Source organism: Neopsephotus bourkii, unplaced genomic scaffold, assembly GCF_033783945.1.
Source record: "Neopsephotus bourkii isolate Nb327-2 ecotype Australia unplaced genomic scaffold, CSIRO-AGI_Nbou_v1 NB_1820, whole genome shotgun sequence".
In the NCBI taxonomy this organism is placed as follows: domain Eukaryota; kingdom Metazoa; phylum Chordata; class Aves; order Psittaciformes; family Psittacidae; genus Neopsephotus; species Neopsephotus bourkii.
Window position 1 is genome coordinate 3183901 of NW_026902293.1, and position 26824 is coordinate 3210724.

Sequence of the window (26824 nt, forward strand, 5' to 3'; positions counted from 1 at the left end):
CACAAGAACACGTGCAGAAAAGGAGTTAAAACTGAAATACACTGAGTTGTATTTGGCTTTTCAAGTTTTAACATAGCACTGATTGGTACAACACACCCAAAATGTCTCCACTTAGAGGCAGGAGGAAAAAAACCCAAAATCGACAATGCTCATGGGTAGGGTAGAAGTTAATAATAAAAATAATGGTAAGGCAAATGTTAATATCATTCAATGGGTTCAGAAGTTTGAAAAGAAAAATATAGAAAAACCGAGACCAGACATTCAAATTGAGCTTTCATATATTGTCCTTCTTACAAAAATCTCTGCCATACAGTCATTAAGATTCTACGGTAAGAAAATGATACATACTAGAGCTACACATTTCAGTGGCTGTTGTATCTGCTGCATTTCGCCATCTCTGCATAAGCTTAGTCAGTGTGTGCACACACAAACTACAGGAAATATTTTTCACATTGTACTGATAACTTCATTGATTTTTCAGGAAATATAACAATATGACACATTTTGGAAAGATTTCATTTAGTTCCTTTGAAAATGAAGCCCCATCAGTCAAAATAAAATAAAATGAAATTTATAAAGGTTCTATCATATTTATGCATTTACTAAATATAAAAATCAACATATGGTTCAATGTTACCATATGTTTGATTTTCTAAGAGCAGATTTTCAATGTGCTAGTAGAGCTCACCACAACAACAGATCATTAGCTTTGAATTTTCTTTAAAACTCTGTTTGAAGAAAACCAGCCAAAAAAGAGAGAGACACATGATCTGTATGTAATATCTGCAATGGATAACAAATTATAAAGTGGACACTACAATCTGCATCTGCACAATGCATATTTCATATGTACATATTGCTATCTAATAAGATCTCTTATTGCTCACAATACAGCAAAAGATAGTCACGATTTTCAGATCTCTAGGTGCATGACTGTGAAAAATACAACAAAAGAGCTAAAGTTCTGATACGAAATGAGAACTACCAAAAGCCTCTTTCAGAATAAAATCATGAGAAAATACTCTTTTATGGGTTCCTTGTTCACTGGGAGATGATATGAAAGCCATATGTTGATATGGTCAATTTTGGTTTGGACCCCTGCCATGGATCACCTGTAAGGCAGTTTAAATATGCTGCAATAACCATAACTGTATTCTCAATTTAAGAATAAATTACAAGCTGTCAAATACTTCACAGAAAACTTTGTGTCTATCAGAATTTAAAATATTTCATCAGAAGCACTGGTAATCTGTGGAGTTACACTACTGGACACCTGGTTCTAGTTGCTTTAAAAAGCACCTTCTTCCTAAAGAGACAAATATTACCATTGGACAGCCAGTGAAAAATTTGGAAACTCCTTTCTTATTCCTGGTTTTAATTTCCCTGTATGGACTTAGGTTGAATATTTCTTTATGCCAATGTCAGCTAAAAAAAAAAAAAACCAACCACAAAACAACAAAAAAAAAACCCCAACATCAATCCCTATTTTGAGTGTTTTGTGGAAGACTTATTTTTAAATGTCTTTTGAAAGCCCTTTGATGTCTGGTGCAGAGCTGTCAGAAAAAAAAAGCCAAATAAATGCAAAACCACCCTATTACTACTTTTAGTTTTGAGTTAGCAATGTCTAAAATTTTCTAATGCCTATATATTCTGCTAATATTTAGGAACATCTGCAGAGTATTACAGATGACTGCATTACAGCTAATGTTTAAGAATTCAGCTTGGTCAATTAAAATGGGACAAACTCACTTTTAAGGGTGAACCAAAACAACATTGAAGGAGAGACTGGAACACATAAGCTAAAAGAGCAGTAAAACTACAATAGACATAAAACAAAAGCAGTATCACCCACATAAGGAGCAAGTCAAAAGCTGAAACTCAGGCCTTTTTTCTTGTAGGTATCTTCCTTCTATGGTACAGAGTGGGCAAACAAGCAATGGAGTCACTCAAGCAAGGACCAGTCCCTAGTGTAGCACAGTCAAATGCTGTTAAAGTAGCTGACCATTCCATACCAAATACTGTTGTCATTTTTGGAAACAAAAAGGGCCTCTATCACCTCAAATATATCCTCACACAACACTTAAGATTTAGGCGAGCTTCACTTTAGGTTCGTTATACTAGTGTTCTTTAAATTAAGCACAGCCATCTAGAGTATAGTCTCCAAAAAAAAAAGAAACATTAAAGTCAGAGCAAAGATCGGAGAGACCTGACAATGTCAAGGATTGTCTCATGAAGAAAGGAATAATAACAGCTCCTGCAAAGCAGCTGCCATCATGCCCTTTGACAGTTGATTCCAAAATGGCCCCTGAGCCTTTCTGCTTGACTTCACTTACCAATAATTTATTCTACAGATCACAGCTACAAGTGCTCCTACACCACTTGTGTTTGAAGATGTAACATTAGCTGAAATTGAAGAAAAGTCATCTCCAACTTTGTCAAGCCTAACTTTGTTGGCATGATCGCCGACAAGGCCCCTTAGATCTGGATCACCCAATCTACAGAAATATTTTAACTTTTTTTTTTAGCAAGAAATGTTCAAATCTGCTGCCAAATGCTACCAGGGTACTCTTAGATCATGAATCTGTTCAGTGCTACAGCAGTGAGAAGAAAATATCTCTGCATCTTGTGCATATGCAAAATGATTGGAAAGACTCCCACATTTAGTTCTACGGACTTCAGATAAGGCCTTGAACACAAAAGTGATTAACCAGATTTGCAGCAGAAGAAAATTAAACTAATACTTATGGAGACTGGACTGTGCAAACAACTCATTCAAGATGGAAAGGATGGCATAAGAAACTAAACTCAAATGATCCACTGAGAATTTATAGTTAAGCAGTGAAGAACAAGTGAAATAAGTTGAATTTGCTAGGAAATTATACTGACAAGTATACAAAGGGAAAAAATGCGTGACGTAACTGCTAACTCGTAAGAAGTAAGAAATCCAGATAAATTTACTCTTCCAATGAGTTCTGCTTATAACATTTGGCTTCAAATTACAGATTTCAGTCAGGCAGGATCATGCATTTTGCCACCATCCACTTTAGTCACAGATTTGTATAATTAATTCTGTAAAGACCTTACAGATGTTAAGCAGGCAGCTGGCCATAAATAAATAAAAAAAAACCAAACAAAAATCCCCAACCCCCAAAATCTTAGCTTTTAAGAATACAGTCCATAAAGAGCTAATACATATATGGTCTTTAATGTGTATATATGTAGAGACTCACTAAAAAAGCCAGCTGAACACACTTCTGTTCTCACTCCTGTGTCAGATTTACTCAATTTACCATACAGTCCATAAAGAGCTAATACATATATGGTCTTTAATGTGTATATATGTACAGACTCACTAAAAAAGCTAGATGAACACACTTCTGTTCTCACTCCTGTGTCAGATTTACTCAATTTACCAATCAAAACAACAACTCTACTATATCAAGCCTGTAGGGTTAACAGAGTCAATGAAGAGAAAACTGTCTTTTGTCTTCCTGCATCATCACCAATGACAATCATTCCATACAGTCTTTTTAAAAGAGAAAACAACAATGCTCAAACAGAATGAAAACCAAAAAAGAGCAAATAAGTGTAGAGCTGAAAGTTTGTTCAATTTCCAAGCTTTCTTACGTCTGACAGAACAATAGGTAATATTAAACATTATTTTGCAGCAGTGCAAATAGGCCTACAGTATTCAACTTAATATCACTGCAGCTCCTGTTCAGCTCCAGCTGGTATAAGAGGAGCTTTGCTTCACACCCTACTTCCCATCCCTCCTCTTACAATGCATGCACAACAGTGGGCAACCACAGTAGGCATATGGAGGAGTATTCAGTAGTACAGATGTTGCTTGCTGCATGAACAGGCCATACTCCACCTCCAAGACAGGCATGGAGGGTCAGATTCAGTTTTGCATAACACAGTGAAGCTAAACTGCATAACTGTAACATGCCTATTTAACATAATGCTTTAGCAAAAGCACCTTTATTAATCATCTCTAATAAAAACCAGAAAATAATTTTAAGGACATTAAAATGAAACACTTTTTTAAAAAGCTATGTTTAAAAACCTAACTTGCATGGAGTTATTAAATAAATTACTGGTCCAGACATAAATTTTATTTAGAGAGTGTCCACAGCAATTATTTATTCAGCAATCTACTCATGGTGTATACTGAATAAGGCTGCAAGAAGTTCCTTTAGTAATGATCACTCAGAAAAGGTGTTCCAGAAATCTTTGGATTTCTAGCTGTCACCTCTCAGTTGGAAAATCTACTGACTTGACTACTGCATTGAAGCAAGAAATCTGTGAGACAGCTAAATCTACTGTATTTTCTTGTCACTAGTCTCAGGAATGTCCATATGGGCTCTTGGAAATTCTTATTACTGTATTTCATTATTCCAACTGTTGAGGCTAATGCAAGATTCATGAAGTCCTGCAAATATAAATTGTGGGTGGCAAGCTATCAGAAGTCTTATAGTCCTGTCTGGTTTAGTTTCACAGACACATTCAGGTTTCAAGGGACCCCACTAGGGCACCTGTCCAGTCTCCTGCCCCAACACAGGGTCAACATTGTACTCAGATCAAGTTGCTCAGAACTTTGATCCATTATTTAGGCTGAATGAATCTTGATCCCTAGATCTCTCCCTGACAACCTTGGTGACCTCTCACTGAAATTGTTCCAGTTTGCAAACTGTTTTTGTACTGGGGAGTCCAAAACTGATCTAGTTGACTAGTTATTCCAAATTATTCTGTGCTTTAAATATAGTGAAGAAAAATAGAATAATAACACCCTTTTGTTCTACTGGCTACAGGTCTGCTGATATAGCCCAGGAAGCCATTAGCCTCTCCAAGTGCCAGGGCTCATTGCTGCCTTATGTTTAGTCCATTGCCCATCAGGATCCCCAGATCATTTTCAGCAACATCCCAAACAGACCCAACTCAGCAGGTCCCCAACCTGTAGCAATCACTGCAGGGGTTGGTCCTACCTGGGTGCAGCACTTTGCATTTTGCATTTGTTCAATTCATGAGGTTCATGTTGAATGATTCCTCCAACCTGTCTAAATGCCTCCAGATGGTGCTGCCCCCATGCATATCTGCTTGTAATAAGCCTCAAGGCAGTGTATAAATCATTAACTGCTGAGTCAGCCAGTCTCTCACACATCTAAGAGTCTAGGCTGTAATGTCCTAGCTTGAATACAAGGATGCTGAGGGAGATCTTATCAAAGCCTTCCAGAAGTTAAGGTTGAAGATCCACTGCCCTCTCATGCATAGATTCAGTCATTTCACCACAGATGGCAAACAGATCATCAGGTATTATTGAACCTTGGAAGATCTACGCTTCTATTTCCAGGCACCATCTTCTCTTTCATGTGTGCAGAAACAGCTTCCAAGAGGACACACTCCATGATTCTCTCAGGAACCAGAATTAACCACCCTGCAGTCCCTGGCATGGTCCCTTTTTGAAGACGGGTACAACAATGCCTGTCTCCTCTCACAATCTCCACAACTCTTCAATGACAATGGAGTGTCCTCACAGTGATGCCCCAACTCTGGAAGTGTTCAAGGCCGGGTTTGGATGGGGCTTTGTGCAATCTGGTCTAGTGGAAGGTGTTTCTGCCTATGGCAGAGGGGTTGGCACTAGATGATCTCTAAGGTCTCTTCCAGCCCAAACCATTCTATGATTCAATGATTCTATGACACCAGCCTGCTTTCCTTGTGTCCTGGATGTTCCCTATCCAATCCCATGGACTTAATACAGGTCAAAATTTCATAAGAGATCCCTGACATCACCTTCTTCCACTGCTGGTAAATCCTCTCTTCCTTTTGCCTCTAGGCTCAAAGGCTCAGGAGATTTTGTCAGTGAATACAGGCAAAGGTAGCATTGATCTTAGGCTTCTCTGCATTCACTTTCACTAAATCATGATTCAGCAGCAACCTCACATTTTCCTTGTTTATTTTTTCATTGCTCTTATAATGACAGAAGCTCTTCTTGCTATCACTCCTCGCCACTTCAAACTCCAGGTAAGCTTAGGTCTTCTCAGCATCTCACACTTAACACCTCTCTTGAGACTGTGCAGTGTAAGCTACCAAAGGTATCCACCAAATGCTAAAGATATTCTAGGAAGCATTATTAATAAAATATTTATTTGGAATGCCAACGACGAGAGCCTAGATAGTTCCAAAAGGCTTATAATAAATGATTTGCTGAATCAAAAGTTTTATTACTGTTTTTCTTTAAAAAAAACCCCGCAAACTCTTAAACATAAACTGCAACAACTGAAACAAATGATGGTATGATTCTTCAATAAGAACACTTGCTCTCCAACTAATCTCTTTTGCGACTGCAACACCACAGGTCTTAGAGTTTAGCACATCTCTCTGCAGTCATTATACATGACAGCAGAGTCAAGACTTGGCGTTACAAGACAGATTTCAAAGTAAGAAAGTCTGCAGCAATTCCAGCAAAAGCATCAGGAATTCCTCCCAAACCTGTTGAATGCAAAGAAAGAAGTTATACATTAATTATGCCATTCCCCTGAGTTCCTACTTCATCTTCATTGCTCTTCTCCACAGGCTGGCACTGGATTTGTTTACTTTGGTGTTCAGCTCCGATAAGAAGTGTATTTTCATAGCAATTTCTCAGCATAAAGGTATTGTGAAGCACACAAACAGATTACTTTTGGATGAAACAAAACTGCCAGATGTACTGTAACTGTTAATGAGTGTTAGGTCTGTGGGACCAGCCAAATTTAAACTGATACAAAATCACACACCTCCAAAAAAACAAACACACCAACAAAATGCAGCAAGCCCATGCCTTGCCATCAGCACCATCTGTTTCATTCCTCACACCTGTTATGCCAATGCTGCAGTTCTCGTTAGCGTATCTCCAGTAGCTTAATCTACTGCTCTAGACTAAAGTTAAGGCACACTCTTGCCACCCACCCTGAGCAGCTCTGCAGTGCTATAAGGTATCAGAAATATGGATTTTCCCTTATACCATTCAAGATTACACCTAGGAAATATGCATCATGATGTAATTATACGAATGTTTTAACATCAAGCTTTTGAAGCAGGCTTTCTGCTGTTTAAAAACCTAAATCTGCTTTCCACTTAATATCCTATGCTAAATTGCATTTTGGGGCAATGAAAATGGACAGTTTCATTGTTCAGAAACACAGTATTGCTAGCAATGGAAATATTTAATTATTTAAAAAATTACATTTTCTTTTTCAATCATGAAAATACAGGCTTTCATGTGAAGTTTTAGAAATAGCACTATGGCAGTGGGTCTCTCCCATATAAATAAAACATGCTGAAAAACTGAATCGTGTACATAAATTTAATAAGACACAGAACCCTGTAAATCAGTTCATTTCACATCCCCACAATTTCATGAATTCAATATGTTGGGACTTAATAATACAAAGTAACTCTTGGATTTGACACCATACACTCAATCCGGAATAACAAGGTTTTAAACTTTTCACATAATTATGCCAACAAAAACACAGGGAACACTTGCCTTCATAACAAGAACTTCTTCTAAACATACTCTTGATAAATTTTATGTATTTCTAAATTTGTATTAACTGTGACAGTATTTTCAGTTCCTTTTTTTTTGTACAGAAAATTGTATTTAAGCAATTTGAAAATAATGTAATTAATTTTTTTGTCACTCAATACATTTTTAATTTAAACTGAAATGAACTGATTAAGTACTATAAAATCCTTAGGTTTCAGTTTTGCAGCTCTATTTTTCTGAAAGAGTGCAAAATATATTTTTAATAATTACTTTGAGGAATTACATGAATACACAAGTACACTGTCGAAAAGACAGTATTTTCGTTCCATGACAAAACATTCTACCGAAAGTAAAAACTGGACCCAAAACAAAATGGACCATGATGACTAAATTATAGTTTGGCTAAATTCAACATGCTTATTCAGTCATCAACTCATTTACAGCAATATCTGTACTTTTGCCAGTGCCACACATTTGAATTCTAGTTAGGCAGAATGAGCTATCCACTTCCCCCCTTGACACACAAGCTCGCTGCTACAGCTACTATGAATGAGACCCATGTAATGGTCTGATCCAAATTTCTAAGCAGCCTTTGCAACAGCTAGGAATGAATTTATTAGTTTAGTCTCACCACAAGACAGACCATCCATATCTGTCAAGGGGAAAAAATACATATTTGTTGGTGACATTATTCAGCATACTATATACAGAGAATCACCAACTGCTTTAAAAGCTGGTATGACAATATATGTTTAAATTATATGAGAATAATGTCATTGAAAAGCCTTGAGAATTAAATAAATCGTGTTGGAAAGGCTATTCATGATGATCCCCTTTTGTGAATTCTGTAAAGTTAGGACATACGTGGGGTGCATTCTGCAGACCCCAAGATAGGATTCAGCTTTCATGAACAACCATTCTTGAATACTTTTGTTGTCTTTATTGAATAGCTCATCCCTGTGAAAGGTAGAAGTTTGGCAGAAAAACGGTGCTCAGTTACTTAGGTCTGATACATTAACAAATAAAACCCAGGCAAAGAAGAGGAAACAGTTTATAACCACCTTCAAGCCCTAACAATAAACAAGCCTTGTCAAAATCTAGAACCACAGCTCTCCTCACCATAGTAAAAACTTGAAAACCACAGTAAAAATGAGTGAACTTTTAACTTTCAAGAAAGTAATAACTCTTATTTTGTGTGCAGATCAACCTATAGAGGGAGAAGAAACATACATTTTATTACTTTATATGACTATTTGCCAAATGATGAAGACATTTACAGGGGGTGGTGAGTCATAAACAAATTTACTGGGATAACAATGATGGCTTTGTAAGCACTCTGTGCTTAAATGGCTGACATCTGAGTTGTAGTCCCAGCTCTGTTAAAAATTAGATTGGACAAATATTGCATACATTAATCTGGTGAGATTACACTTTTCTGTTTTCCACAGTAATAATAAACATCATGCGATGCTCAGCTTTATTAGGAAGAGTCACTGGAAGGTCTCCTCTCTCCTTGGAAAAGAAGGGAGAGCACACAGACTTTGAACATGAACCTTTACCTCTGGCACAGGCTAGTATGTGACTAAACAGTGCCCTTTAAATTTAATTGGCATGTGGAACAGCTTCCAGAGGATGGAGCATGCTGAGTGAAAAAGGAATATTCACAATCAGAATAAATACTGTCCTGCCCCAATCTCAAATACCCCCTGTTAAACTGCACTAAACAATTATACTTTAATACTTTAATGCAAAAATATGAATGGTTTTACTGGGGATTGTGCAAAGCTAGAGTCAATCTTCTCTTGGAAATACTTAGGAAAAAGAAATAATTGTCCACTGAGCGAGTTATCTTGTCATAGAAGAGATCAGGTTAGTCAAGCAGGACTTGCCTTTCATGAACCCATGCTGACTGGGCCTGATTGCCTGGCTGTCCTGTACATGCTGCATGATGGCAGTCAGGATGATCTGATCCATAACCTTCCCCAGCACTGAAGTCATACTGACAGGCCTGTAGTTCCCCATATCCTCCTTCTGGCTCCTCTTAAGAGTTGGGTGTCACATTTGCTAACCTCCAGTCAACTGGGACCTCCCTGGTTAGCCAGGATTCCTGACAAGTAACAGAAAGTGTCTCAGGAAGCACTCCCACCAAATCCATCAGTACTCTTGGATAGATCCCATCTGGCCCCCACAGACCTTCATGTGTATATGTGGTATAGGAGGTTGCTGACCATTTCCTCCTGGATTATGGGGGCTTTAGTCTGCTCCCTGTCCCTGTCTTCCAAATGGGGGCTGGATACCTGGAGAACAACTGGTCTTACTATTAAAGATTGAGGCAAACAAGACATTAAGTACCCCAGCCTTCTCCTCATCCTCTGTCACTATGTTTTCCCCCACATCCAATAAAGGATGGAGATTCTCTTTAGCTCTCCTTTAGCTGCCACATGGATCTCCATTCCCTACCATTACTGAGACAGCAGACCATAGGACCTCACTAGCACACTGTCCCTCAAACACTAGTGTGCCATCCCAAGGCCTATATCTAGAGAGCCTGGTTTTAACCCTTTCCCCCTTCAAATCTAGTTTGAAGCTCTTTGAAGAGCTCTACTAACTCCTGTGCAAAGATCCTTTTCCCCCTTTCAGACAGGCCTACCCCATCTGTTGCTAGCAGGCCTAGTGGTGTGTAAACTGACTGATAACCTTTAGAAAACTTGAACCTCTAGCAAAATAACTATTGTATTCCTAACTGGAAAAATCACTGCAGTGACTGCTGGAGATGCTGTTTCACAATTCTTGTATGACGATTGACTTTCTCAGCTGAAAGACATCTCCCAGTATGAGCCAAGCTTGGTGACAACAGAAAGGGTATAATGGTAACTTTGGACTTCAGAGCTCTGAGAGTAATGTGCAAATGAAAGCAAGGATGCCAAGTATGTTAATTTTAACTTCCAAATATCCCTAGAGCACCATATTTGAGTTTCCAGGCATTAGAAGCTTTTGCAGACATTTTTGATTAAAAAATACCGTTTCCGTTGAAGAAAATTATGAATCCATAGATAGTTGCATCTATAAAGGTTAATACCAAAATCAGGAAAGAGCATCTGCCTTATGGCATTGTGTTATGGGAAACACAGGTATAGAATCAGGACAGTACTTTAGCTAGGTCTTATTTCAGGACTTGCTATGTGCAAGCTCAGCTTGGCCAGGATCAAGCCACAGCTAATGACAGACACCTGAGGCAGACTGGTGAATGCCTAGCATACTGGAGGAAACAATTTATATGTTCTGCTTGTAGGGATTTGACACTTTCTGTGTAAAGCTGCATCACATTTTTGCCTGTCTGTCATGAGCACCGTGAAGGCTGCAAGCTCCTCAGGGCAGGAACCTGTTAAACACTTAGCACAACACAGGAGCTCTATGGTAATAATTACCACTGCTGTTAAATGCGCTGTGGCATACCTGCTTCAGTATCCTTACTGTAAGTCATATTTCTCTAAGGCTGTCAGTATAATAATGTTATACTGAATTGCAATAGAGAGATTTGGGGAAATGTGAGGAAATGGTCTATCAGTTTCCCTGATCTCCTGCAGTGCTAGGCAGCACTTTTGACACCAATAATCTACAGCCACACTCTGCTGCTGAGAATGAGCAAATGCGTTCATGCAATTAACATGTAACATCACACAGTAATCACCCAACAGGAACACTCTTAGCTTCCATGTGTATTATGACGATAACTGAAAAGCAAACACGTTCACTCACATAATGAAAAGCATCAGATCATTCATGTGCAATTTAACTGCCTTCAGTTCAACCTGAAATCACAACCGCATGTTTCATTTCTTCCTTGTGGAAGACAACTCTTTGATGAACTCATATAGGTAGGAGTCACCAGCAGAGATCTAGACACAAAATATCTCCTTTATAGTCAGATTTTTTCTCTGTGTATACATAGCAGAGAAGCATACTGCCTCTCCAGAAGCATACCTTAGAGCTGTCTGCGCTCTGCAAATCCACCTGAAGCTGTGGAGCAGACCAGCTGAGCAGATGGAGTCAAACCCAAAGGTTAGGACCCACAGGAACCCATCTCACATATATGAAGTACAAAAATTACACTCACTGTGAAGACACTGCTGTGATGGAATTACTTGAGGTGAAAAATAGGAAAAAAGAACCCTGCTGCTGAAACTCAACAATCTTTCTGAGCCTCAGGCTGTTACCCTCCAACTTAGGTTCTTCCACATGGAACATGTAATTTTCCAATGGAATTTTCCAACTTAGGTTCTTCCAATGGGACATGTGGAAGATGCAAAAAAAAAATATCCATTTTTAAAGGACATTTTCCAATCAAAACTTTGATGAGTGTCTCAGCACCTCCACAGATCAAATCTGGCTCATTGCTTTTAATATAGAAGAATTAATAAAATTCTGAAAAGCAGTTTCATGTCCTTTATTTACATACAAATTCTTACACTGGTAGGCTTTCCAAACATAGAATTAAAAATGTTAGGTTAAACTCGTACTTTCTTATATGTTTTTGTGAGTGCATCAGTACATAAAGAAACCCCTCCACGCAAATGGAATACTGCACATGTGCAAACTGAAGTCTTATCTGGCTCTTGTGTTTTTAGTATAAAATAAAACTTCCAGGTTTGCAGATGCTAAATGATTGATACATATTCCATTTAAATGCAAATTTTACTTTTAGTTTTAATGGGATAACAAGTACTTTTCCTCAATTTTTTCAGACAGTTTCATTCTTAAATAGGGGATGAAGTTGAGGAGATGAAATCTGTCTAGACTTACTTGGTATAATTCTTAGTTAGATAACCTTGATGCATTTTTTTAATCCATGTTTTTTGATCATTCATTTCTGAAAAGAAAATGAAGTGTGCTGTACACCTTACAAATTAAACGGGTTATGAAAAAGAGGATACAGTTAATCTATTGCTATTTGCACTTATGATGTGAGAAGGGAAGTGGATTTTGCAAAATAATGATCTCCAGGTAGTGTAAAATACAGGGGGGAAAAATGAGAGTTCAAGAGTAGCATTATAATGACCAAAATTCACTATGTGTTTTTTATTATGTTGGCAAAAACTCTTTTAAGAAATGGAAATCACTACTTTCTATTGATTCATGAACAGAATCTTCAGGCATAAGTCATCAGTGTTGACACTTTCAAATACATAAAACGTGACATCTGCTCCTACAAACGCACTACACAGGCTGTAAATCATCAAAGAGAAAAACAGTTCAATGTCATTTCAGCCACTGTAAGCTATGGTTTACAACTGAGAGATAAAAATAGTCATACTGTCTCTATGACATCTAAACCACTTTTCTATTGCAGTATTCTATGTTCTGATTTATCTTTGTGGTTGAACAACACACAATCAATTGTAAGCAACTAGTGTAGTTTGATTCCAGTCAACAGCAATTTTCTCCAGCTTTATCTTTTTTACCCCTCACTGCACTGACTTTAAGTGCTCTCCCAAACCCACCTTTTTCCATGCAGTGTTTTCTGGACATTCTGAGGACTTAAAATTGTCATTTTAAATTGTGAAAATACAAGAAAAAGACATAACTTATATTTAATGCTTTCCAAATACTTGTAAAATTATTTTTGAGCATCACCATATCTGTATTCACACTAATGAAGAAAATATATATATGCATTTCTCAATACTGATATCATGCTCACTGTAGTAGGTATTTTTTTCCATGCATCATTCCTCGCCAAAGAAAACAGTATCATGTATCTTGAGCCTTCCTTGAAAGAAATACAAAATTGCCTCCTATAGCTACTTTGTCAACTTAATTAGTATTCAAACCAGTATTCAATTTGCATAAAGTACTAAAACAGTTTTTCAGATCTTCAGTGATTTACTTCATTTAATTATGAAGTGAGAACATGACTATCACAAGTGGCATATTTTGTTATTATTAACACCTAAGAGATCACAACATGCATTAGGATTTAAATACTTTTTGTACATGATAAAGCCCAAGGAGGTTAATTATCTTAACCACTAGTATTTAGTATTAGCTTTTGCAGTAGAAATAAAACATTTCTATGGCTAATGAAAATGCAAGGAATAGACACATCACCATGACAAGTGATGTAATGATCTTGCAATACACCACACATGGGTAACTGCTAGCAAGCAGAAAGAACAGAGCAATACATGAAAGAGCCAAAGCCCAGGCTGAGCAGGAAATAGATTTTTCTACTTCCAGGCTGCATAATCTTCCTAACGTACATGAAGACAAAATCACATACACTTTGATTTCTTTGTGAGACTTGTATGAGGTTCTCTGAGCTTGCCCCCTTTGCTGGGAAGGACATGAGCTTTGCCCTTGGAAGACCAGTGCTCAAGTTCTCACCATTACACTATTAGACAGCCTGGAATTTATTTCACAAGTCTTCTCACTCAGAATTTCACTCAATTATACTAATGCAAGAAAAAGTTTTATTAGCAAATTATTTAATGGTTTTCCAACAACAACGCGTTCTTAAAACAGGCTAACATATTGGTCCCACTGTGAGTGTAGTATGAATGTAACAAGAAGTTTTGCCATCCTCCCTTTCCCTGTAATTGACGGTTTCTAGGATTTTACTTCCTCAAGCTATTTACTAAATGTTAACATCCCCTCTCACTTATTAACCAGACAGGTGTATGGACCTTCTAAGAGAATGGCAAAAGTCATCCCCAAGCTGCAAATTTAATAGTTGCATGTCAAATACGTACATCTGTGAAATTGCAGAAACACAGCCCTCAGCTTTTCACATCAGGAGAGCTCCTGGAAATCCATCCAAAAGCATAAGCAGTACTGCCTACCCCAATCTGCTCTCAGAAACACCCTGCTTTGTTTGCCCTACCTGTAATTAACCCCAGGGACAGCTGCTGTGTTTTGTGGCCAAATGTGCTATCTATCCTTCAACCATATACTGGTAGCCATAGGATATAGTCTACTGCTTTAGTGACTAATACCTGATGGCAAACTCTTATTCACTATAGCACAGTACTGTCTGCATGAGCTACTATGTACCCTGCCTGCTGACTTCTCTGTCGACATGTTAACTTATGCAGCCTGTGCGATACAGCTGTTGCACTTTGCACTTTGGTTTTACAAATCCCATCTATCTGAAACATACTTCAGGGATTCAGCTTCAGTGGTGTCCAGAACTTATCCCATTTAGTATGTCTTTCTTCCTAAATACTTGCTTGTGCATTCCCAAAATAAAGTGTGCTGTCAGCCAAGAAGCCTAGAAAGCTAAATCAGATTTCAGACATTTGCACCAGAGGTTCTTTCCAACTCTTTAACACAGTCATATGGTCTAGCTCATAGCAAGATTAGAAAGGCAACATTTTTTCACACATTTCCACGTAAAATCTTGATTTGTCATGTGCATGCGCACATACACGTACAGAACCATAAAGGAAATGAAGGTGCATGTGTGTGTGTGTGTTCGTGCATGCACATAAAATGAGATAAACAGATCTTATCTCTCTACTGAAGTATCTCTTTTCTTTCCAACTGCTCCCCTGCTGAATGCTTCTTGAGGACAGGCAAAGTGTTCTCAGTTCTCACTGAAATTCAGTGAAAACGGGGGGACACTCAGGTTCAAGATAGCTGATGCACAGACACAAGTAGAGCTTCACAGACGAGAAAACACCATTCAGTTTCTGGTTTTGTAACAGGATAGGTCTGTACCTGAAAATGTTTATTAATCTGATTTATAGGCTGCTTTTTGAAAGCTAATCTAATTATGTAAGTCATTTCAATACCATATATTACAGCTCCATATGTACCTTGCCTCTCTGCCTATCTGCTAAGAATAAAGAATAAATATAAAATGAAAAAGTATAAATGTATAAAATGTAAAAGTATATTGTGAATGGGTACTTCAAACCAGTAAATTGCTAACTTTATCAGAACTAGTAAGAGTATTGTACAACTTCTTTTGCTTTCATTGCAAACAATTACCATATGTCTCGATGTTTGCTTCTACATTTGTCTGGATGGCACAAATGTGTATTAATCACCATTTTTACTGAGGGACAGTCACGACGGCATTCTTAAAGTAAAATACCTATGTTTTTTCCACTTTGTAGTTCCAGAAAGTTTCTCTGGATGGTTGAATTTCAAAAGATTTTACAGGTCTGCTTCAACAGTCTACATAAATATCCAGAATTTTCAAGAATTCAGATGCTTCAAACTGTAACAGTCTGGTAAATATCTTAGATGGGGGCTGAATGAATTTAGAAGCATCAATCTTTGAGACATCCCAATGATTCTGGAAATCTCCATCTAACACTGGATCTGTGAAAATGCAAAAGCATCAAAGAATTTACCTACTGAGGCTATAAAAATAAATCCTGCAGTGACACTTCCACAGTTCCCTCCTAATAGGCAATGCTAAAAATTATCTCTGAATTCATAGAGTAAGGTGAAGGTGATTTGCATTACTGGGTCCCTCACTGCTTGCAAACTTAGTTCCCTGGCAAACCCTCCTGTCCTTAAAGCAAATGTTCCATTTGTAGCTGCTTTTGAGCAAAGACTTATTTGCAGGAGGGGGCACAGTTAATTCAGAGAAAGACTGAATGAACAGACTTGATACTTTTTCTCCTGCATGAACTCTGAAGCCCAGTTATTCAGGAAAATCTCCCCACCACTTTTATTAGGAGAACTCAGTGTCTTGTGACAAAAGGCCAACAGTAACTCTGGGCAGCCCCCTCCTACCTGTGAAAAGTAACTGATGCCAGTAATCCCACTGTGGCCAAAATGCTTATTTGCACACGTAATTTCTTCAATGACAAAATAAGGACTGAATAGTGAAGCATTACGTAAAGGTGATGGGAAACTGAGGATAAAAAGCAAAAGGTATATCAGATGTAATTTATCTAGCATTACAGGTTATCTTTATTATTTTCATTTTGTTGCTACATTGGTAGAACTATCATGTAACTGGAAAAACAAATTACTATGTGACAAATTTATTAGTGTATAAAAGGCGATGTTTTTTACAAGTACTTAAAGAAGTATACCATCCTCATACTATACACTGAACTCCCACTGACATAAATGAAAGCTGTATACAAAGCGTAAATACAGAATGCATTCCTCAGTTTTTATGCAAAAATCTAGTTGAGGAAATACTTTACCTAACAGAAGATATTAGCTGACTGGGAGCACCTGGGGAACAGGCAACTTCCATCTGATATACAAGAGCTGGTATAGAACATAATGCCTATTCTTTGTCAGTTCACAGTATAAACATTAACATAGGCACTATTTATACTAAGAAACATTATTAATAGATTGTGATTAAAAAATTAATTTCTGTGACTTTAACATTTCTTCCACATTTGCTCGTCTCCTTATCTGGATGATAAAGAATTCTGCTGGTATTGATTATTTTTTCACAATAAAAAGCCTTGGGCAGGCAATTTAGAACATTTTTTTTTTGACTGAAACAGATAAACTGAAGGAGGTTTGGCTTTTTGTTTATGTGGCACTAGTTGTGTACTTTACGGAAAAAAAACCAATTTCCTTCAGAACTTAAAAATCTCAAATGATATCTCAAAGACAGAAAAAAAAAAAGCTTACTTTGAAAACAGTTCGATATCTAACAAGTTTATGCACTGAATACTTATTTAATTTTCCATCTGTTGAAACCATGTGGAAAAAGTAAAGAAGAAAAAAGTTATAATGTTAGACAGTAAGAAACGAGTAACGGCAAGGAAACTGATTCTTTGTTCTTTATATCACTGCAACAGGTTCAAAAATCTACATATACACGCAGCAATAAGAAAGGATGGCTCACAGTGAAAGGCTCATGAAAGAACCTCTGCTATTTGTCTTTAGCAGCTTCTAGCCCATTTTTCTCCAAAAAGCCTTGTTATCATCTCACTACATCTCCTCATGCAACCATATATGGCAATGCCAACAGAATATTTCTCTCCCTGAAATCGGCAATTTGCTGTGACTGTGTGAGCAAAGATCTAGGTTTCTCACAATCCAGCCCAGTTAACCCACCCTTGGCTTCCCTGTAGCTGTTTGCACATGGGCCACCATGCTCCATGCTAGGCCAAGTTGTAGTGCCCTAAACTAGATGCCTGCTTTGGGCTTCCTGGTCTCTGCAGGCAACGACCTTCCTTACTCAACTGGTTTTGCAAGCCTCCTGCTCTTATACTAAGTCTGCATTTTGCTGAAATCATCTGTAAACTAGAAAACATGGACAATTTTACATTTCCTGGCTACTGTTGGTTGACCTGAGTATTACATACCAAACTTGATGGGTAAGATGTTGGCCTCCTCGGCAACTGCTGTTTTTTTTCCTTTCTCTATTTGTGTCCTGCTGGTACCAATGAGACACACATAGCTTAACAGAAGCACGGTGATCACACATGTGCTTTCACTTGCATTAACAGCTCTGCCTAGCTGTCATGACATTGAAAACCTGTTATTCCTAATTCATTATCTAAAAATTATATGTGAAACAAATTTTAGTTTTGTATGTGTATTGCTGCAAGTGGTTAAGCTTGTACTTGATTCTGAGTGAAAATCTAAGATCACTTACTTGGGACCATCGATGACATTCCCAGTCTCTTATAAAAGGACCATGGTCAGCATATTCTCATCCAAGCATGGAAGCTCAGTTTCCATGTAATAAGGCTAATACATTGTCAAACATAGGACTGAGTTTATGCCTGCTTGGAGGTAATTACAGATAATTTTTGAGACTTTGGGGTATATTTTCATGATAATGTGATTTGGCCACTGCAAAAGTTTAGTTTAATTCAGTTTAAGACTGTGTTCTCATAGGGGGCTTAATTACCTATTGATTTCAGCTGAATTGCTGCCCATCACCATAGTAGACACCTTTCGTGAAAAATCAATAGCAATATTAAGTCTCTTTTCAGTGTAAAGACTCTGATTGGACTGTGGGCTAAAGAGGTTTGTTTTCCGTTTTATTGTTCCTACTCAGATTTTTTCAGCTGGATGTTTCCTTGAGAACCACACCTGAATCCAGAATCTGTTACTTATACAAACTGTTCCTATTAAAGCCTCATTTAGATCAACAACTCTTTTAAGTTGGATAAATTTTGCAGTTCTGGACCTGACAATTTCAGCCACTTCTGGTTTGATTTGCCTTGTGATTTTTGCACCTCAAACCTGCAGGAGAGAGGAATTTAGTCGGTGATGTACAGTGAACTGTTCCATACGTTTTCAGTGGTTTTGTACCATCTGAAGCCAATTCTGAGTGAGAAGCATTCTTGACCTAATCCAATTTATTTAGTCAGACTAAGCAAGAAAAATGAAGTCATCTAGGGTTTGGGGTTTTTGTTTGTTTGCCATACATGGTTAAGGAGAAAGGGACAGAAATTATATTCCTTTTGGGAGTAAATTCAATTCAATAGTATTGAACAACTTTTATGAATTTCAAGATATCTTTCAGGAAAGCATTCCTTATACATTTTCATTTATCATTTCATTCTTCTCTAAATCCTCTACTTTTAAGTTACAGTGGCCTAGAAATTGATTTAAACCAAAACTTCCATGAGGCTCATTAAATGGTAAAATACATTCTTCACTTTTGTTTGTAAAACTAATATTAAGTTTTTAGTATTGGTATTAAATTGTTCTCAGTGCTCAACAGCATTTTACTGGATTTCCTCTGTCTACAAGCTATGACAAAAAAGTAAGTTCAGCTATGAGATCTTTGTTAAAAAACTTTACTCCCACAGAGTAGTTTTGTAAAAAATTCTGATATTCTCAAAGTTTAATGTTTGAATACCTCATTATAGCACTTCCAACCCTACTTTTTCTCACATCACTGATACACTTTGCTATTTCCTGGCACACATGCTTTCATATTCTTAACTTCTTAATCTTTGAGCAGGACAAGAAAGCAAAACCACAGATTAATTTCATGTAGGCTAAGACCTCAATCCAACTGATGGTACTTGAAAAAGCAATAGGAAAAATACAAACATCTATATTTCATCAGAAAAAATGATCCTATTTAAGCAAAAGGCTCAACAAAAAACAATGGTAAATAAAGAAGTGAATGACACTGTGGCAGCTTTAACATTTGTATGACGATGACAAACAGACACCAGTTAGTCTAGGCTATATTCCTAAAATTCATTTCACACTTGTTTTTAGTTTTTTGGATTACTGTTCACTGAATGTGCCCAGAAAAAAAAAAAAAAAAAAAAAAAGGCAGCTTGTTATTACACATAACAGTTACACGTTATGGATGAATGGTGCTACAGCACTTATAATTACACATGCACAAACATGATGAAAATTAGTATTACTGTAGATATCAAAAGCAAACAGACTTAATTAAAGAAATAGCTGCAACGAACCCAGATGCAATCCAAAACAAAAAAGGACAACTCCAAATCTAATGAATCCTTTGAATATTAATTACAGAATTCCTAACAATACACTGGGAAAGCTCTCTTGGAGAATTCAGTTTACTGTTTAACAGTTTCTGACTAATTTTATTAACCTGTACATCTGAGAGGATCAACCCCCTCTGGGTTTAATTAGAAGAAAATTCAATTTAAATCTAAATGTCAACAGTGGTTACTAATTATGGCAGGGCCCTGGACGAGACACCCAGTCTGTAATCAGGCTGTTCTCTGCTAACAATTAACAGTTTCTTTCTGAGTTATGAGTGCATTAGGATTTTCCTTTTTCTAAATAAATATGATTCAGCATGGGACACAACTAATATTAAGAGCACCTACTGCTATGTGCAGACATGCAGAAGAGGTTGCCAAATTAAATTACAGAGATTTCTCAAACATATAGCTGAATAATAAGCAGCTACAAAACTAGGTCAGGGTCGCAAGCAGTCGACCACAGCCCCTCCCCCCAACATGCAAAATAAATATACCCACTATCTCTGAATAGAAATCAGTCTTTTGTTATGCCCTTTGTCAGGAATACGTTACTGCAAAATGATATTTATTTCCACAGTCTTCACAGCTGTCAGCGGGGTTGAATTAATCTTTTGAGAACTGATTTCATCTTCAATTTCATGTTTATCATTATGAAATGTAAATGCATTACTTAAAAGAAAAAATGCTGAAAAACATAAATATAAAAAGGCAGCTCTTTACCTACTGCTTTCACTTGCTCTGTACTAATGAAGCAAATAGCCAACTAACTGTTAAATAAAACCAGGTGTTGTAAAAATGTTTTGTAGAAAAATATGTAGAAATACGAAAGCTGGGGAGATGTCTGAAAATGAAATAATTTGAAGATCTAACCTGAGCAGCAAATATTTGACTTTAGACAAGAGAATTCTCAAAACACAGAAATACAACCAAAACTAGGGTGAGGATAAAGGGCTTACATTTGACTTCAAACCAGCCTCCTCACTCTCAATGCTACGACTAAGGACAATACAGAAAATGCTGATTACAGCCAAGCATTGCTATTGCTCAGCTTGGTGATAGATTTTTTCAAAAATTACAATAGTCTTTTCTGAACCATTTCATTCTGATGATCTACTAAGTAATTACATCAGTAGCCATAAAGTAACTGTGGTGGAAGTTGTTGACAAATTTGTGTCATTTCATCTTGGGAACCACCAACCATTGTGCTCAAATACTCCAGGCAAACATATTTTGAGGTTTCTAGTGGTAATTTCTAAAAATGACTGTTTATGACTGGGGAAATCAGAACTTAAAGACAGGCTGTCTGGAAATACAGAGGCAGTCCTATGAGTAGTTTTAGTTACAGTATAGTCGTAACAATCAAACATGCTGGTCTTGGACTGCTCTTTGCTAAATAGGAAAGCTGTTTGCTTTCTATGCTAAAAACAAAGTTTTAAAAGTGAAACAAAATGCCCAAAACAACAACCCTCTTTTGTAAAGAATATGTTAAAAATTATGCATTGGACTACATTTTAAGCATATTTTCTTTGCACAGTTTTTTGACCAAAGGCCACCAAGTGGCAAATGAACATGTGAGCATCACTGTTGATAAATGCTCCTATAAGATACTACAATTACAGCTACATTCTTTAGTAGTGAAGACATAAATCATTTAGGATGTTGTGAATGCAGTTCTTTAATTTGATTTAGACTTACACTCATATTTTTCAAATTAAACACTAAACCTGAAATCCCTTATGCATGTGCTTGACTTAAAATCTGTAAACAGTTTTGTGCCCTCTCCATGGCTGCTTATAGAACAAAAATTAAGTATATATGATGTATATATGTATGAAACACTTCTAAGCATGTAAGCAGGTGCTTATTGATGAGCAAGTGCTTAAAACACCTCTATTAAAGAAAGCAGTTATGGATATTAAATAGTGCATATTATGTATATTATGTAAGGCTTTCCTGAATAACGATAAATCAAGAACATCTCAAAATTAAGCATCTGCTTTCTTCAATTTCTGAACCCATGTGGCATTTTTTTCTCAGTAATGAAAGATTATGCACATTTTAAAGTATAATGCAAAATATGGCTCTTAAAACCTTGTGATGGAGTGGTTGCAGAAGATATTCTACAAATGTAACACTCGAACCTGACAAGAAAATTACACAACCATGACTACGTTTGGATGCACCAACTCAGATTAACCACATGCTCTCCACACACTCCAATGCCTGTTGATACTGGCAGATATCTATACGAATGAACTTCAGCAGTCAGATTGAAAGTGGGTGGTTTAAGCCTATTTTTGTCACAACGAACATTAGGTACCTGGCCTCCCTTTCACCATTTGCTTCACCCCACTCTGCTACAAACGTACATCTTTTTCCAACAAAAAGAAAAGGGAATCAGGACACTTCATCTTCTAATCTCACTGTCTGAATAAATGTGTGAAATTAGGCAGGTTTGATAGAAAGAAATAATTTCCAACTGACCTCTGAAATTGTTACTTAGCTCCTGGGGATGGAGGGAAAAAAGAGGGAAGAACAGACAAGGGACTTTCCTCTCTCCCTTCTTAAACTGTGTACTGAAGAAAGAGAGAGAAGAATAAAATAAACCCCAAGATGAATTAGGCGAAATACGGACTGCCCAGAAAAATGGTGACTCTCTACCTAGAAGCTGAGGACTTGGTGCCCAGGTCCCACTCTCCCATCTCTATATTTACTTTATCCAGTGCCTCCTGCATTCTGGAATAACTCAGGAACTCTAAGCACCAGTGAAAATCCATGATTTATGTGATGTCCTTTCATTCTCTGCATTTGTCCCCAAAGGGGTTTGTTTTAGGAGGCAAAAGATTGGTTTTGTAACTGAACTCAGCCCCCCCTGTTCTCACCCTGGGCTATTATTACACTTCTCGGGTGGTTAGATTCAAGCATCCTTTAGTTTCATGCCTTGTAATACTTCCTGAGGCACGTAATAATCACCCAGAAATACTCTGCTGGCTGTGCTTTCTTATTTGGTTACTATCTTTGTGTGAAATTTTGGCCTCTGTGAAGTCAGCATAAGTCTTGCTCTCAACAAAAATCGGGCAGGGCCTCACACTTCATGTTTCCAAAATACTCCCTGCTTTCAGCTCCTTTAGTATTTCTATTTTATACTACTATTGCTAAAATTGCAAACTGTGATAACCAATGATGTAAAGAACTTTGTAAGATCAAAATTTCAACATTAAATCACAAGCTTAGGAACAAAAATAAATATTTCTATTTTCTGCCATGCATACTACAAAGTGTAATTTAGAAAAACAATACCAAATCACAATTAAAATACTTTTTAGCCTTCATTAGGCAAATACAAGTGTCTCTGTGTATTTTCCCATCGCTGAAAGAGTTTATTTCTTCTCCATGTTCAACTGAAGTTTTAGTAGAGATCTTTTGATAGAACCAAAAAGGAAGTTCTTTTAACCACAGCTCAATAATAAGGTGAATGGAAAAACAGTTGGTTTCCTTCTGCTTCAGCTGTTTACCTTGATCTGTTTTAAGCAAAGAGAAGAAAGAGAGATAGATTCTGTACACACTCTTCATTACATAACAACCAAAAGTTCAACCAAAAAAAACCCTGTAAAAAACTGTTTTGTTCTCACAGTTGAACTTCTCCAGTTCTGACTGTTTTAAGTAACTCTATTTTCACCTCAAAACAAGAGACTCCATACAAAAGCAATACTAAAGTACTACTTCATATATAGCCATAAAGTGTAGACCTAATGGAAAATCACTGTCAATAAAACTAAGGAGAGCTATAAATTATTCTGTGAGCAAAAAAGAGAAAAACTAGTTATGTGCTGGTGAAAGAAAAATATGACATAATTTGGTAGGACTTAAACCTGGCATGACAATTCAGATGACTGAAACCCAAATAGGAAAGACAGCCGGGAGGCAAGAGAATGTGGGACTCCACATTAAAGGTAGCATTTACATACTTAGGACTTACAGGCTAATTCATGATAGTTGTATCTGACTGACAACAATACCAGGTCTTTTATAGGTGCCAACACAGATGAGAAAAAAGGAGCAGGTTTCTAAAAATTACTTAGAAGTACGTGTAAATACGTAGAAAATCACAGTTTTCTGAAGACATAAGCTGGTACATTCTGATGATACTGAGAAATTATTTTTGAAGTGTCTAAAAATTATAGACCCATTCCCAACATAAAAAGTAAACCAAGCAACTTAAAATCATTTAGTACTAGAACTCAGTATGAGAGATAAAACTAAACCGATCATTGCCTAAACTGGCAGCTGCCTATGTTAGAGCAATCACAAATGAATTTCAATTACAACGTGCAAGACATATGATGTATATTTCTTTTCTCTGCATAAAGCCAGTGTTGCCAAATAATTTTAAAGACACTTACAAATAGAACAGAACAAAGTAGGTATTTTAATGCAAAAGAATACTGAATACCAGAATGTAAACCGACAAATCTGCAGTCATGAAAGGATGTGTGTGTGTGTGTGTGTGTGTGTGTGTGTGTGTGTGTGTGCATGCGAGCGCACGTGTGTGTGTAAAAACATCTGAGCTGAGAGGAAATGTAGTTGAAGCAATTTCTTCTTTTATATATGGCAAAAGTGAAGATGTGGAAGCTTACAGAAGTAAAGGCAAATCAGCAGTTCAGAATGCAGACCACTGATTATGAAAGACAGCAATCTGAAGAAAAAAAACATTTCTGGCATGGTTAAATAGAGTCATGGTCTAATGACATCTGGGCAATGGCACAGGTCTGGTCCCCAAAGTTGGTAATGAAATTATCAGCTGTGATACAGAAGATAAGTGCAACTACTACATATTTCAGCAAGTGATACATTCATCATTTGCTGTAACAACCAAGCACTTGCTATTTCCTTTGTAACTACATACGTTACTAAACAGCTAAAGTAAAATTAAGTAAAACACATTACATTTACTGGATCAGAGAGCTTAACCTAAGGGTTCAGAAACGACTCACTCAGGAGATCTTGCAACCCTTCCCTCACATATTTGTTAGCTCAATTTTGAAACACTGGACAAAACATATCAATATTTGAGAAGCATAAATAGGGTACAATCGAACAAGACTCACCTGAATCTGAAATCATCAAAACCTGTTAAAAGATGCCACAAAAATTACTAAAACAGCAGATGAACTAATGGCCTTAAATTTGATTTTGCACAAGTGTCCTCCTAAGAAAACCATACTCACTGGCAGATAATTAAAAAAAAAAAAATGCAAACAGGGAAATAGCCTGAGAAATGCTTTAAGGCATGATGTTCTCAACCTGATGCTATGCAGTATCTATTACTCACCCAGTAAAAATTGGAGGAAATGTAAAGAGCTGATGAAGTTGTAAATAGCAAATGGCAAAGATGAGCTATAGAAAAGTATCTGGGAAGCACACTCATTTGAACTGCACGTGACCATACTTTTGTGCATGTTGCTTTTATAAATGAAAGACAGCAGACTGGAAAGTAATAATGGTGAAAAGTCACCTGCACAAGAACTGCCAGAGTAACCTTGACAACAACCATGTATGCAAAAGGAAGGGAATGCTCTCCTATAAGCGAGAAATTATGGAATGTCATCAGCTCTGCAACAAGTCACCAATAAGACCAGTATGGGAATATCATGTCCAATTCTGACACGTCTACACTTCAAGTAATAGCCTGAAGTATTAAGAAATAATCAGGAGCCAAAGCTCCTGTTTCAGCATGTCAGATTATGTAAATTGCATTTTCAGTGATTTACTGAAAATAAGGTTATGCGATGCTTTCAACACCAATTGCAAATATCAACTCAAATAAATAAATCTGTACTACTGAGAAGTTCTTTATCACTAAATAAACACAGAAAGAGCAAAACTTCCAAATTCAGAAGAGGTAATTCACACCAAACAGAAAGCACACACATTTGATTGAGAATACTATCCCATGGAAGCAACTTACATAGGAACATGAAGTATTTTCCATAGATAGAATCTTTATGTTAAGACTGTATGAAGAAAACAGAAGTTCTGATGCAGAAGTTGCTCAGCGTGATTCATTTCTTGGCCTCTGTGTGCATGTGAATTCAGTCTATGTATAAGAATAGTACCTTAAAATTCTAAAAACCTATGTCTAAGCCACAGATTTTTATTGAAGTTACCAACAAAACCTGATCTATTATCCAGGATGATATGTAGCAGCTCATCTGTCCTGCTGAGTGTAACAAATTCAAGATGACAGGAGTTTTGTCAGGTAGACAAAACCTTAGCAAGGGTTAGAAAGCCAAGTGCTAAGAGTTGCAGTCTGCATCCTTGGAGACTACTTATAAAAGCTCTGCTATTATCTAGCAGTGGGTCATCCTAAAAAGCTCTAACATCTGCCTTTTTCCTGCAAGCATGTGTAGGGGGGGAATCAGTGAGTCTAGTAAGTGCCTGATTTAAACACCTATGTTATCATAGAGGAGATAAATATATGACTACTCACAACGTCCCCGTCCCTTGACTGCTTATCTGTAAGTAATGGCAATACTGGTCTGAAATGATCACTAACCTATCTCACTGATGCAGAGTTAAGTACATGTAGACAGTTCCCAATTGATTACCATCAAACCTATTCTTAAAGAAAAAGCCCTCCAATGAGGGAGTTACGACAGTATTTCTATGTATCCTGTTCCAGAATTTCATCTCCATCCTTTTTACAAGCTGAGTGGTTAATATCTCTCATCTTCATGAGTTAATAGTCTAGATCTTTCATTCTTGTTGCCTTTTTTTCTGGATTATGTCAAATTTGTCTTCATCCTTCCCAGAAGTATTCCAGCTCTGTATGATGAGTGCTTACTAGAGTTGCATAGTTTTTGATGGGAACTTCTTA

General features: G+C 37.0%; 1 protein-coding gene across 2 annotated transcripts in view; it reads right to left on the bottom strand.

The window, feature by feature from the left end:
- Window positions 1-26824, bottom strand: part of TOX (thymocyte selection associated high mobility group box) — a 225010-nt gene that overhangs the window by 131121 nt on the left and 67065 nt on the right. The window lies entirely within an intron of this gene.